Source organism: Puntigrus tetrazona, chromosome 7 (assembly GCF_018831695.1).
Source record: "Puntigrus tetrazona isolate hp1 chromosome 7, ASM1883169v1, whole genome shotgun sequence".
In the NCBI taxonomy this organism is placed as follows: domain Eukaryota; kingdom Metazoa; phylum Chordata; class Actinopteri; order Cypriniformes; family Cyprinidae; genus Puntigrus; species Puntigrus tetrazona.
In genome coordinates this window covers 34,058,701-34,071,589 of record NC_056705.1, presented here as the reverse complement: position 1 = coordinate 34,071,589, position 12,889 = coordinate 34,058,701, and positions in this window count along the sequence as shown.

Here is a 12,889-nt window from a genome sequence, read left to right as displayed (position 1 = left end):
GAAACAGTATCACTCAGCATATGCAGAACATCATGGTTTGACTGCAGTTTAAAACCACAGCTAATGTCTGGTTTTTTACATTTTCCACAATTAAGCAAAGATCTGTCTCTAATCTTGACAGAAAGAAAGAAATGGACATTTATCGTGATAATGATCGAAATCGACTGATATGGAAAAAATACTGAAATCATTTTTGGCCATATCGCCCAGCCCTATTAGGATGTTTTTTTTCTTCTTTTTTTCTTCTTCTTCTTTCCTAAATCAGTTTGCACTGCATTTACCTCAGTGCTAAGTTTAAGTTTATATAAGTTTATCCTAAATATAGTCTCAAATAGCCAGATCTTCAAATGAGGCGCCACGTAGGATTTAATCAATCTTTACTTTATACATACAAAATACATACAGAAATCATGTGCATACAAACCTTCAGCATGTACATGTATACTACTGGATGGTTTTATATATATATATATATATATATGTATATATATTTATATATATGTATATATATGTATACATACTTGTAAATCAGCTATCATTTCCCACTGATTTTAGGAAGATAAGTCTATATTTTTGGACAGTACAGCGGCCCACGACATCCATACCAATACATTTTATGTTAGTTATGAATGCATATGCACTTGTGAATAATTTGCATGCATATAAACTTGACACATGCATACACCTATAGACACTCGCTTATACATATGAACTCGATCCATACATATACAGTACACTACACCACCACATGCTCACACATACATATAAATAACAACAACATGTATATATATGAACATCCTGTAGCAAACATGTGTAGTACTTTGTGTGTACTACATATATAATACATATATGTGTAATACATATGCACATGTTTTATGTATGTATTGATAAGCAAAAGTTTGATTTAAATCCTACGTGGTGCATCATACTTCAGACTGATGGCTAAGGCCACTCCCATGATGTCACATGACCGAAAGGTAAAGCAGCCAATCACATTTTGTTTTGTGCTGCATCATACCTGTGCATAAAACTATTGGATGGATTCTATGCTGCAAACTTTTCACAATATTTTACATACTTTTGAAAATCTAGCAACATAAGAGGCTTTGGCATTCACGGCATCTTACGTTTTCAGGCGGAACGTTAGAAGGTGACACATGTCTCCCTGAAATCCTAAATAATTCAACCAATCCGTTGACGGCCTCGAAACTGATGGAAGTGTTTCCAGCTAACTGTGCACGTATACATCAGACGTTCAGCCCACAATCCGCATTTGCATAACCTTAATATAATATAACCTTCATAATTTATTAAATATAATATATTAAATTAAAAGTTCCCTTTCATAGGTTCACTCGATTCTGCATCAAAATCCATAGAAATAGAAACACTCAAGGCACTGTATGCTTCTTAAAGACGCAGGTTGTCAAAATCAGTTCCTGAAGGGCAGCAGTTTAGTTCCAACCTTAATTAAATTTCCGTTTTGACCCCTTATAGTAGGTGTCAATTTATTTATTTTATTTTATTTCTTTTACATTTTTACAGCCTGTGATAAACGTTTTTTTGCATTGAAATTTTATGCTTCAGCACCCAGCTTGGATCTCATCTCTTATCTTATCAGTAAGGAAGTGTATACCTAATTTCTCATGCTTGAGCAGTTCTCAGTGGTACATCTGATTGTGTGCACTGTGAAGACTTAAATAATTTGATGATTTGCTCCTGGCTCAGTTGTTGTGGTAGTCGTGGTACCTGTATGATTGATCTAACCAAAGCAAAGGAGCTGATCTTTGCAGGTCTAGGAGTTAGATCTAGGGTTTGGGAGAGCCCTATAGCAATCAGGAGTAAAGCTGGCCAGATCCAGTCCAGCAGGGATGCAGTTTTAAACTGAATCAGCTCTTTTTCTGGCTTGTTATACTTTGCCTCCATTCTTTCCAGATCAAGATCTTGTCATTAGAGACTCTCAGTTCAAGTCAGTAATCGGAAATAAGGAATACTACTTCTGACTTCCAGCACCATCATAGATTTAGTGGAGCAGGGGTATCGCAATGCCAGCAGAAATGTTTGCTGCCTATTTCTACCATCATCACCCTCTTAATAACATTGTGACCTGTCTTACACATCATTTTAAAACGTTGATGCTTACAGAGAAGCATATATTATAATGAAGATTTGACAAGGAAGTTGGTTTATCACAATAGATTTTATTTTGATTTACTTGGATCATGTTGGGGACAAAGTTTAAATTAATTCTGAGTGATTGCTTTTGGCCTAGTCTTAGCCCTCATGCATTTACAAAGGCTCAATTGCAACTTAGGGCATCCGTGTGTTGAACCTTAGAGATGATGTAGAGCAGTCAAAAGACTTGCATGTCAGCAATAAAAATAATTCCATAAGATAATGAAAGATGCCTCACTAGTAGAGTGAAATCTACAAAGGTCGTCCAGTGTGAAAGGCTGCAACTCTCATTGCTCATTACATTTGCTGCATAAATCCATAAACAGGATGAGTTTGCCTTTACTTTTATTAAATTAAATACTGTATATGGTATAGGGTTTCTATAGCAATAGCTACAGACAGGTTGAGTGAACATATGAAAGGAATATATGTAAACTGTATGTATCAGTTATATATGTAACCCTGGTTCCTTGAATAGAGAACAAGACTCTGCGTGAGTTCTGCTTCATGCTTTATTTGCTTTATATTGCTTCATTTGATGCATCTAAAGTCTAAGGAATGATTCTGTAGGCACATCCTTATGAAGCTCTGGTGACATAGGGGTGCTTCAGACACAGCTTTTTGCTCTTTATTGCGGGAACCAGGGTTACATGCCTAAACAAATATTAGGTGCTTTATTTCTAGCTTGTCTTTTCTCCAGAATACTTTGCTTTCTCTGTCGCTTTCCAGCAAAATATGTGTCTGCATGCAGCATGACCATTTCATCACATTAGTTTTGATGTTAAAATCAATCTATCATGGATTCATTTTTCTTTAACTGTCATCATTTAAGATTCAAAATAAGTCTCTTGGAATGTCAAAGCTGAACTGTTATAACCAGACTATGTATAATATTTAATTCATGCATAATGTTTAATATACTGTTATAACCAAGATGTGGAAAATGAGGAAGTTTTGTTTTTCTGATTTTGTCACAGCCTGATGCAGATACAGTTTTTCTGTTTGTGTGGTTTGTTGGGGGTGGGCTTTTGTGGGGTGTTTCCTGCTTCTCTTTCTCTTCCCCTTGTGCCCTGTAAGACTACTATCAGTCTTGTTCCCTTTATCTTTAATTGACTGTCTATCATTTAGTGTATTCCTATCTGATATTCCCATCTAACTTCCTGTTTTTAAAACCTCCTTTCCTTCTAGCAACACTTTTACACTTTTAAGTATATATATATATATATATATATATATATATATATATATATATATATATATATATATATATATATATATATATATAACCATTATATTAAATGTTTCCCCAATGTTTTAATTCACTTATGCATTAAATTCCTTATATTGTGACAACTCAGTTTTGGAAAGAAAGAATTTTGCCAATATATTTTGTTGCATGCTTGATGCACAAAGTATTCTTTTTCCTGATTAAAAACCTAAAATTTCTTTGGAAAATGTTTAAATTAAAGTTCAAGACTCCAGTCATGCCTAATTCAAGTCACCTTATTTTTGGCACTTTATGGAGTGTTTAAAAAACGAAACTTAGTAATGCAACAGTGTGCTTATTTAGTAGAGTTCAGCTTAGCAATAACTGCTATGTGATATAGGCTCAAGATCATTGAGCGTCGAGATTAGACAATGGATGATTGGTAGAAAGTGGCCTGGTCTGACGAATCAAGATTCCTGGTGCATCCTGTCTATGGCCGAGAGCACAGATATGGTGATAAACAACCCAGCAGATGTGCCACCTCGATGCACTGCTGGGCAGACACAGGCCTGTGGTCACAATTACTGACACCTGTCAGGTATCTGAACATTAATGCAGACCAATGCATTTATTCACGGCAACCTTGTTCCTTGCGGGTAATGGCCGTTACCAAAAGGATAATGCCCCGTGCTGCACTGCCAGACTCATCAAGAAGTGATTTGAGGAGCATGATATTGAATATTGAATTGAATTGGAAGTATCAGCAATTAAGTATCATGCTCCTCAAACCACTTCTTGAGAAATCTGGCAGTGCAACACGGGCATTATCCTTTGACCTCCAAACTCACATGACACTGACCCATCTGAAAAGCCGGTTAATGCAACATCAACACCACCTTGCCATGTACATGAACTGAAGAACCTGTTGTTGAAATTTTGGTACTATGTATCCCCGGAAGACTTTTCACCACCTTAATGAATAGTTTAAGCTGATCTCCTATTGAGATACATGACATATTTGGCACTTTGACATAATTGGCACAATTTATTAAATAAATCATGACCTCTACTAAATTGATTAAATAGTGAATAGAGCATATTGATGAGCTATTCATGATGCAGTAATTACTTCTTGTTAATGTAACTAATATAATATATTAGTTATATTATACAACCAATATAATATAAACAATTAGGCTACTATGTGCACCTTTAAATACAGCTAAAAAAATACATATACACTTACTGGTCTCAAAACACTATATAAAACTTCTCTGGTTAGGCATATTCTTCCACTGACCAAGCTATTGTGTCCACAGGGGAGAAGGAAAGAAGGCAAAAGGGGCCTAAGGGGAGAAAGGAGAACAGGGTGCCCTGGATTAGATGCACCCTGCCCACTGGTATGTCCCAGCTGAGAGCTGGAAAACTGAAGAAAGCGGAGCCTAAAGAGAAGAGTAGTCCTGTGGTCAAAATCGCAATCCACCTTATCCTTGATATCTGGGAAATATCTGCTTGTTTTTCAAAAAAAGAAAAGAAAACAACATTCATTTAAAATGGGAGCCTACTGGAAAAAATAGAGCCTGATGGACAAAAGCCAGGACAAATTGGTTAAAACACTGGTCATATCAAGAAACAGTGGTTTGCTAAGAAAACACTGGACCGCTCTTTTCTCTGCCCTGAGCCGTGCTCTCTCGTCTGAGGCCGGAAGGGCGCTTGCAGCCTCTATCCTAGTAACACTCCCAGTTCCATTTCTTGTGACACAGGGCTTCCGGGAGCTTTAAGGGTGAAAAGGGCGAACCAGGTCAGCCTGGCCTGGATGGGCTGGATGCCCCGTGCCAATTGGTACAGTATCCTCTTTTCCTACCTCTCCTGTGCATGCTGCCAGCTGATCACCCACATCGCTGAGCACCTCTCATGCATGCTTATGGTCAAAAAGCCTCCATTTTCCTGCTTAAATGTAGGTTATCCCATAGCCTTTTTTTATGTTTAACACATGTACTGCATGTACTGTCTGCTTTCTATTAGTAAAGTCACACGGCATTTTAACACAAATTTCCCATCTGTATCTTAGCATCAGTCGCAGTAATTTATTCCTTATTGTTTAATATTACAACCTTTGTATGCTATATATACTATCCACTTACCATCCTGTGGTCACATAAAGCTGCATTAACTGCTCACTAGCACCTGTATTAGCATTTTAGTGAATTTCCTACCCTTCTGTATATAGCATTTAATCTTATTCTAGTTTTACTAAGTGAAAAATTAAACACTTTCTGCTAATTGAATAGTATTTGCTCTCCTAAAATGAAATAACCAGTACTACTTACCCTTGGTTCCCTTAAATAATCCATTTGTGTCAAACCACTCCTGAGACATTATTTAGTGTCAGCATGAGTCGCTCTTTCCCAGCCTTTTCCCCTTCTTCTTCTTTCCTCTCATATCTGTTCCAATTGGGCACCTAATCCTATGGAAGAGAGAAGAAATTATGAAGAAATCTTCAAGCCATATCCTGAATCACATTGTTTAAAGACTTCAGTTAACTATTTGATTGTGTCATTTTGCATACATGAATGAATGGATTGTTATTAAACTAGAACATTAGGGCATGCATGTTTTAAAGTACATATGCAATATAAAACCTCATTTTGGTAAAACTGTGAATGATAATTTGCATGAATCTTTAATCGTTTGTTTTTCTCTTGTGGTTGATCAAAGACTAAGTGTTTAAGTGTTTAAAGTGTTTAAGTGTGTCCAATCCTTAATTGCTGTATTTCTGAATTAGATAACATGCTTCTCAATCCTATTAGACCTTTTTGTTTCTTCTATGTTTTTGTTGTTTTTTTGTTATTGTTGTTTTTTTTTAAGTATTGTGTAGTTTTGTCTTTGCGTGGCACCATCACAGTCTCACAAATACATTAGTTATTTTCAGCACATCATGGCTAGCCACTTTGAGGTTTCAGCATGGTTAAACAATACATTTGAAAGCCTGTTAACTAAAAAAACATCTATATATAAATATAATATTTACATACTGTTAATATACAGTATTTCTAGTTACTTTTTCTCCACTATAGGGTCCAGATGGACTCCCAATGCCTGGATGTTGGCAGAAGGTAAGAACATCCTCAAAAATCCTTTAAATATTCTTGTTGGGTATCAATTCCATACCTTTCTCGACAACATTAAATATTATATATATATATATATATATATATATATATATATATATATATATATATATACACACACACAGTGGTGGCCTAAATTTTTAGAACACGTGACAGATCTGAAAATACTCACCTTTTGTTGATGATTTTTTATTTCATGTTTCCCCTCAGTGTGAATATATTTCCTGATAACTAAAGCCAAAAGCTTTCCTTTGAATGTACAATTGGTCTGTCCAGTTTATTTTTTCAACTCACCACTAATTTTCTCTCAATGGGGTTGAGGTCCAGACTTTGAGGCCGCTTAGTCCATCATTTTCACTCGTTCCTACAGATTTCTTCCATTGCAGGTAGTTCTGGCAAGAGTAGAAGAATGATTAAGGTCATTGTCCTCATGGAAAAGAAATTCAAGCCCAATGAAATGACTCCCTGTTGGTACACCATGCCTCACCAGAAGTTGCAGTACACTTTATCCATGATGCCATCAGTTTTAGTTACCTGTTCCTGAAGCTGAAATGGCACCCACACCATAATACTACCCTCTCTGTGTTTATATCTCTCCTCTACCCCCATTGAACATATGAACATACACTCTTCACTTGTTGTTCAAACTTGGCTTCACATCAGCTCAAAACACTTTATACCAATTTTCCTTTGTCCAATTCTTATATTCTTTTGTGAAATTTTCATGTAGTAATTGTTTCTTTGCTGTTACACCAATACTACTTCTTTTTCCAATGAGCAGTTCTTGAAGACAAATTTACATGCTTGATTTTTGGTTCAATTGAACTGCATTCATTCTAAATTGATGAATCTGAATGCAGTGTTTATGTGAGCGCTAAATAGAAGTTGTATGGTCTACGGATTGGCACAAGAAAGGTAATCAATGGTGGCTGAAGGTTTCTTGCATGTTCTGTCTTTTTAATGCGCAAAGTTATCTTGGTTATTAGACAGAGGTAATACATTAGACAGCTACTCCCTATGCTCACTCAATGAAGCAACCATTGCTATAGCTATAAATTGACCAACATTACTTTCCTGATAGTTTTGGTGTGTTCATGTTTGTGGTTTCTCCATGCACAGAGGTTTAGCTCATCCTATTTATGTTGGTCAAACAACATCCAGTTGACTCTAAACAGGAAATGTACTATAAGCCCTTGTTATTTAAGTACACTTGAACCAAAACCAAGTGTTAGCTGATCCCTAAAGATATATTTGGCATCGGGCTCACCAGATGTATCTTCTCTCTTGGATCTATATCACCTTCTAGTTTACTTCTTGTAAGATTGACACCATTGTACTACACAGAGACAATTCAAATGATAGCAGACATGACTGTGAATATCACTTGCATTCATGTAGAACATTATATTATACCATTAATCATTCTGATTGAGCTGAATGAAAGAAAGGTTGGGTGAGGGGAAGGAAGGGGATGAGACAGACTAATTCATAGGGTGAAAAACGTTTTTTCTAAACAGATATGTCTTTTGAATACACTTTGTCTCAGAAAATCAAAGTGTCTTGAGGTTCTATAATTCTTACAAAGTGATTGGATCGATGCAATACATTTATATGTCACAAACTTCAAAATGTAATGAGGGGGCACTAAGGCAGTGTTAGAATCCATTTGCAGGGCTTTACTCTCAACAAACGAGAGACAAGAATAAGAAACAGGTAATGGGTCAGGAACAAGGCAGTCAGGTTCAGTTACTGCAGTTAGGGGGGAAATCTGTTGGCGTAGATTAGCAGGCAATGGGTCGAGAGCTATCAATTGTATTAGAAAAGGAATAAACTACCCCCTTCAGTCTGATCTAAAATTCATTCTGATTGAGCTCAATCGGATTGATTAGGTGTTTAGATTAAGGCTTTTCGGTTGAGCCATCAATCCAATTACAAATGGATTAGTTTGGTTGTACGTAAGCGTAGTGACTGTTGCTCCTAATAGTCATTGGTTACATTTACATGCAACCAAATAATCGGACTTTTAATGAATTAGTGGTGCAGTTCATCATTTTTGAATGAAATTCTTGCTGTATGAATGCGTGTCCTGTCATTCCTAAAAAACTGTGTAGTAGAGTGGTTATTATGTGCAAACAGTGAGAAGCTCTATATTTGTACGAGTATCTGTATACATAAAAATCTGTTAATAATTTTTTATTTTTTTGTGATACATACAAAATGCGCATCAGCCTGATTAACTTTTGTATTTAGTGTTTATCTAAACAGTACATTGATTCATCAATCACAATGAATTTATTCAATTGAACTAAAAAGTATACTTATAAAACATAGCCATTTTATTAAACATATCTATCTCTATCACAGAGTTCTCATAGCGTCTTACTTTGGACGGAGTCATTTCTTATGCATGCTTCACATGGCTGTGTGTGAAAGTTTCTTTCTTACCTCTCTACTTTTGGTTCTATGGTGAGAGTTGGCATCACTTTTTACAAGCATTTGAAAAGTTAGCTCCTTTTCTTTACTATTATTCCCATGTTGAAAGATCAACATGTTCTTCAAGACTTCACTTCAGGCTTCGAATTTATGCCTGATTAGTGAGTGTAGCCCAATGGCTTAACAAACAGAATAGTACAAGTAAAAGATGTACACTGCTCTGCCCCAAGACTCTTGCATCTACCATCAATTAAACCACAATCTCACCACAGACAATGATTACACAAGTAATTTAGTTCTTCAGTGAAGGAACATGATTGTGTGTGACACTGACAGTGAAATAGGCCTAGTTTGAGAGAATAGGGCCAAATCTCCCTATAATGGCTTTAGTATATGGTGTATAGAGGCATAGTAGAGACTTTGTTGATATTTTTATTTGTTTTATGCGGTATTGTAATTTCTAATTCAACAAAAAACCACTGAGACCCTTTTAAATAAGTCAAGTGTTGTTCTTTTACTTTTGGAGGCCACGACTGTAATCACTACACTGGTAGCTCACATCCTTTGGCCTTCAGAAACTCTCTCTTCCCTTTTTGTATTAAAACATACATCTTTTCTTTGTGTTCTTTGCATTGATCGGGTCTAATACCAGCGCATGGAGCTTGTAAATAAGGCTTCAGTTTTTTTTTGAAATGGAACATCTGGAAGGATTTTCAATGTAGTTGCTCCTGTCATTTCAGTGTGCTTCAATGACAACGTATGTTACATTCATACATAAGCACTGTGGATTTTAAGGTGTGACCAATAGAGATCATCTACAAGGGTGTTTTTACCCGTTCACATGGCCCAGAATTAGATGATGTATTTAGACTAGGTTAACAGAAAGAAGAAGGAGGAGGCGATTGAGAGATCTGCTTTGGAGTCTTGAACGAGATTCAAAGTGTGTTCACACCCATGCATACTACCATCTTAAAAAGACTAAAGATTCTGGAATGCATTCAAACCAGCCCGCACTGCCAGCTTAAAAGACTCAGCACTCCATCCAGACGCCCTCAAATGCTAGCATGTGCTTATCAGCTGTGTGTGTGAAAGCTGCAGATCATATAACTACCCTGTCAGTCTTTGTTGATAAAGGCTGCTCTAAAGGTGGTTAATTTTTCTCTTTTTCACACTTTGTGAAGGGTGCTCCACTCCTTGGCTGGTATTGGAGAAAGTAAGAGTTGTGGATGGATTGTCGGATTTCTTTATTGCACAGAGGCCAGTATGGCAACTGGCCCTCCTGCACCTCGGTGTCGCTAGAAAGTTGTGCAATCCCCACCTTGTGAGCAGGGCTTTGAATGAACTTCCAAAGATTCAAATTGATGGAAATAACAGGATACAAGATGCATCCACTAGCTTTGGGCCAGCTCGAGAGTAAGCAGGCAACTGAGGATCTTTATTACGTGAATGGTGTATGTAGTGCATGGAATGCTGCGACCTTCATCCTCTCCATCTGCAACCCTTTTCTTTATTCACTCTTCAGTGGGGAGTTCTTTTTCGTATGAGTGAGCTACACGGTCTGATCCTACTGAAAACAGCAGGATTGCCATCTCTTTTCCGTTACTAATTTTTGCTTGTTTTTTTTATTTACTCATTTTGTATGTTGCTTAGTCTTTTTGTTACTCCTTCCTTTTTTGAAATAGATACTTCGCGCTGCTATAGGTTGTAAATATGACATTTTAATGCATTGTTTTGGCAGCTATTTTATGTTAAAATGATGGTTATGTATTTTTAGAGCTAAAAGAGTTTATATTCTGCAAGACGTTCGACGCGCCTTTTGCAACAAATGGGACATACAGCGATTGTGTGGTAATAAGGCCCTTTCAGTAACCATAGCAACAGCGGTGTAAAGCAATCAGCATTAATAAATGATGAATACAGTGTTAATGTACAGCATAAGGTGCATGATGTTGACATCAGTCATCAAAAGCTTCTAATCCTAAATCAGCAGTGATTATCATTAACCGGCTTTGCTTCATCTCCAGAAGTGCAAAATTGCATCATTTTATTTCATTTTATTTTTTACAGCTTTAAAGCCACTCATATTACTAGTTTGAATCTTTGTTGTTTCAGACACAATAGATACATTAAAATAGTATGGATCACCTTCACTGCTGATGCTATAATGTGTTTTCTGGCTGGAAGTGGCAGGATTGTGGTATCGATTTTCTCAAACTTCTAATGGGCATTTAAGATCACATGAAAAGTAGTTTTGTATGTACTGGAATTTTAATAGGGTTATCTATAAGAGAAAGTGTAAGTGATTTTTTTCTTTTGCCCTTAACTGCTGTTTCTTTATGTATAGTTATACTGTATGTATAGTTTTATTCTTAAAATAGGAAACTGATTATTTAACAGGCATTCCTCATAATATGAAAGTGGAAAGACCTTTTGTTGTATTTCATGCTCTATGCATATTATTATGTAGCGATTATGGTATTTTTTTGTTTCTCAGACATAAGTTTCCTAATCCATATTTTCAGAGCTATCTTAACTGTATTTTTTAATTTTGTTTTGTATGTCTTTGTTGCACTACAGTTAGTCTGCTATATATATATATGTATATATATATATATATATATATATATATATATATATGATATATATATATATATATAAACAAAATCTATATAACTAAACACCAATTCAGATTACACAAATTTAGTAAAATATTGATTGAAAAAATTAAAGGAGATACTTCAAGGTTCCTTTTCATTAAAATGTAGATTGTATTATGTGTATAGACAGAATATGGACGTATGAATTATTAATATTATCTTTTTCATTTGTTTTAAGAAATTTAATTATTTCTTGTTATGTATTGATGTAATGTTCAGAGTACCAGGAAATGAGAATTGATATTCCGTAACTCCATAGCCAATTTGTAATATGTAAGAATCCACTTTTATGTTGGCACTGGGGATATAACTCATTTTAAACTGCACAGAAATTGGTAAACCACGGTAAGACTGAAAACAGTAATGGCTGATTTTTTTTTTCAAACTGATTAGTGCCAGTGTTCAGTGTCTATGCATACTTCAGTCCCATCTTTTCCTTTTTCTTTTTAAACGTTTGTGGTGGCGTTTCTTTTAGAATATTTAATGTGTGTCCATTTATTGCCATTACTACAATGTCAGAAAACATTTCTTAGGAGATGAATTAGTCTTTCAGTTTTTGTTAATTAAGTTTTTTTTTTTAGTGCGGTTATGAATGAAACATTTTTTTCACTTTTTGCCAAAATGTATTTATTACAATGAAGGGAAAAAAATTAAAAAGCGAGTAACACTTTTTATTTTAGAGTCTCTGCACTCAGTACCCCACCCCCACAACCCCCGAACAAACACTCCAAACCATTGCTTCTAAACAAAAAGTCAATACCTATTCATTTGCATTCATACATAACTTAAACGCTACTGCAGGCATTCATTACAACCTAAAAGCACTTACATGTACCTAAAGCTCAATTAAAAAATGCTTTAACAAATAAAGCACATGTCAACCTGCAATAATAAACAAGACCACACGCCAAAGGACTGCATGGAAAAGTAACATGGCCCTCTATTCAGAATCACTAAACACGCTAAAAATACGTTTCTGGATGTGATTAAAAAGTTACTCAGAACATGTTTATTTGTCTGTGTTTCGGATTATCTGCTATTACATATATTACACAAATATCAATGATCCTCATACAAATTCTCAAAAACCTGCGCCTCTTTTGGCGAAGCATTACTTCTCAAAACCCTCGCTGTACATACGCTTTTTGACAACTACGTCTATATACTGACCTGCGTTCGGAAAGCGGAAACGCGGCGCTTTAGTAGTTTCACTGCATGTTTTACCTTGATCATCTAACGAAACCTTACTAAGCGCGATTGCTGGCTTGCTTTACCCAACCGCCAGC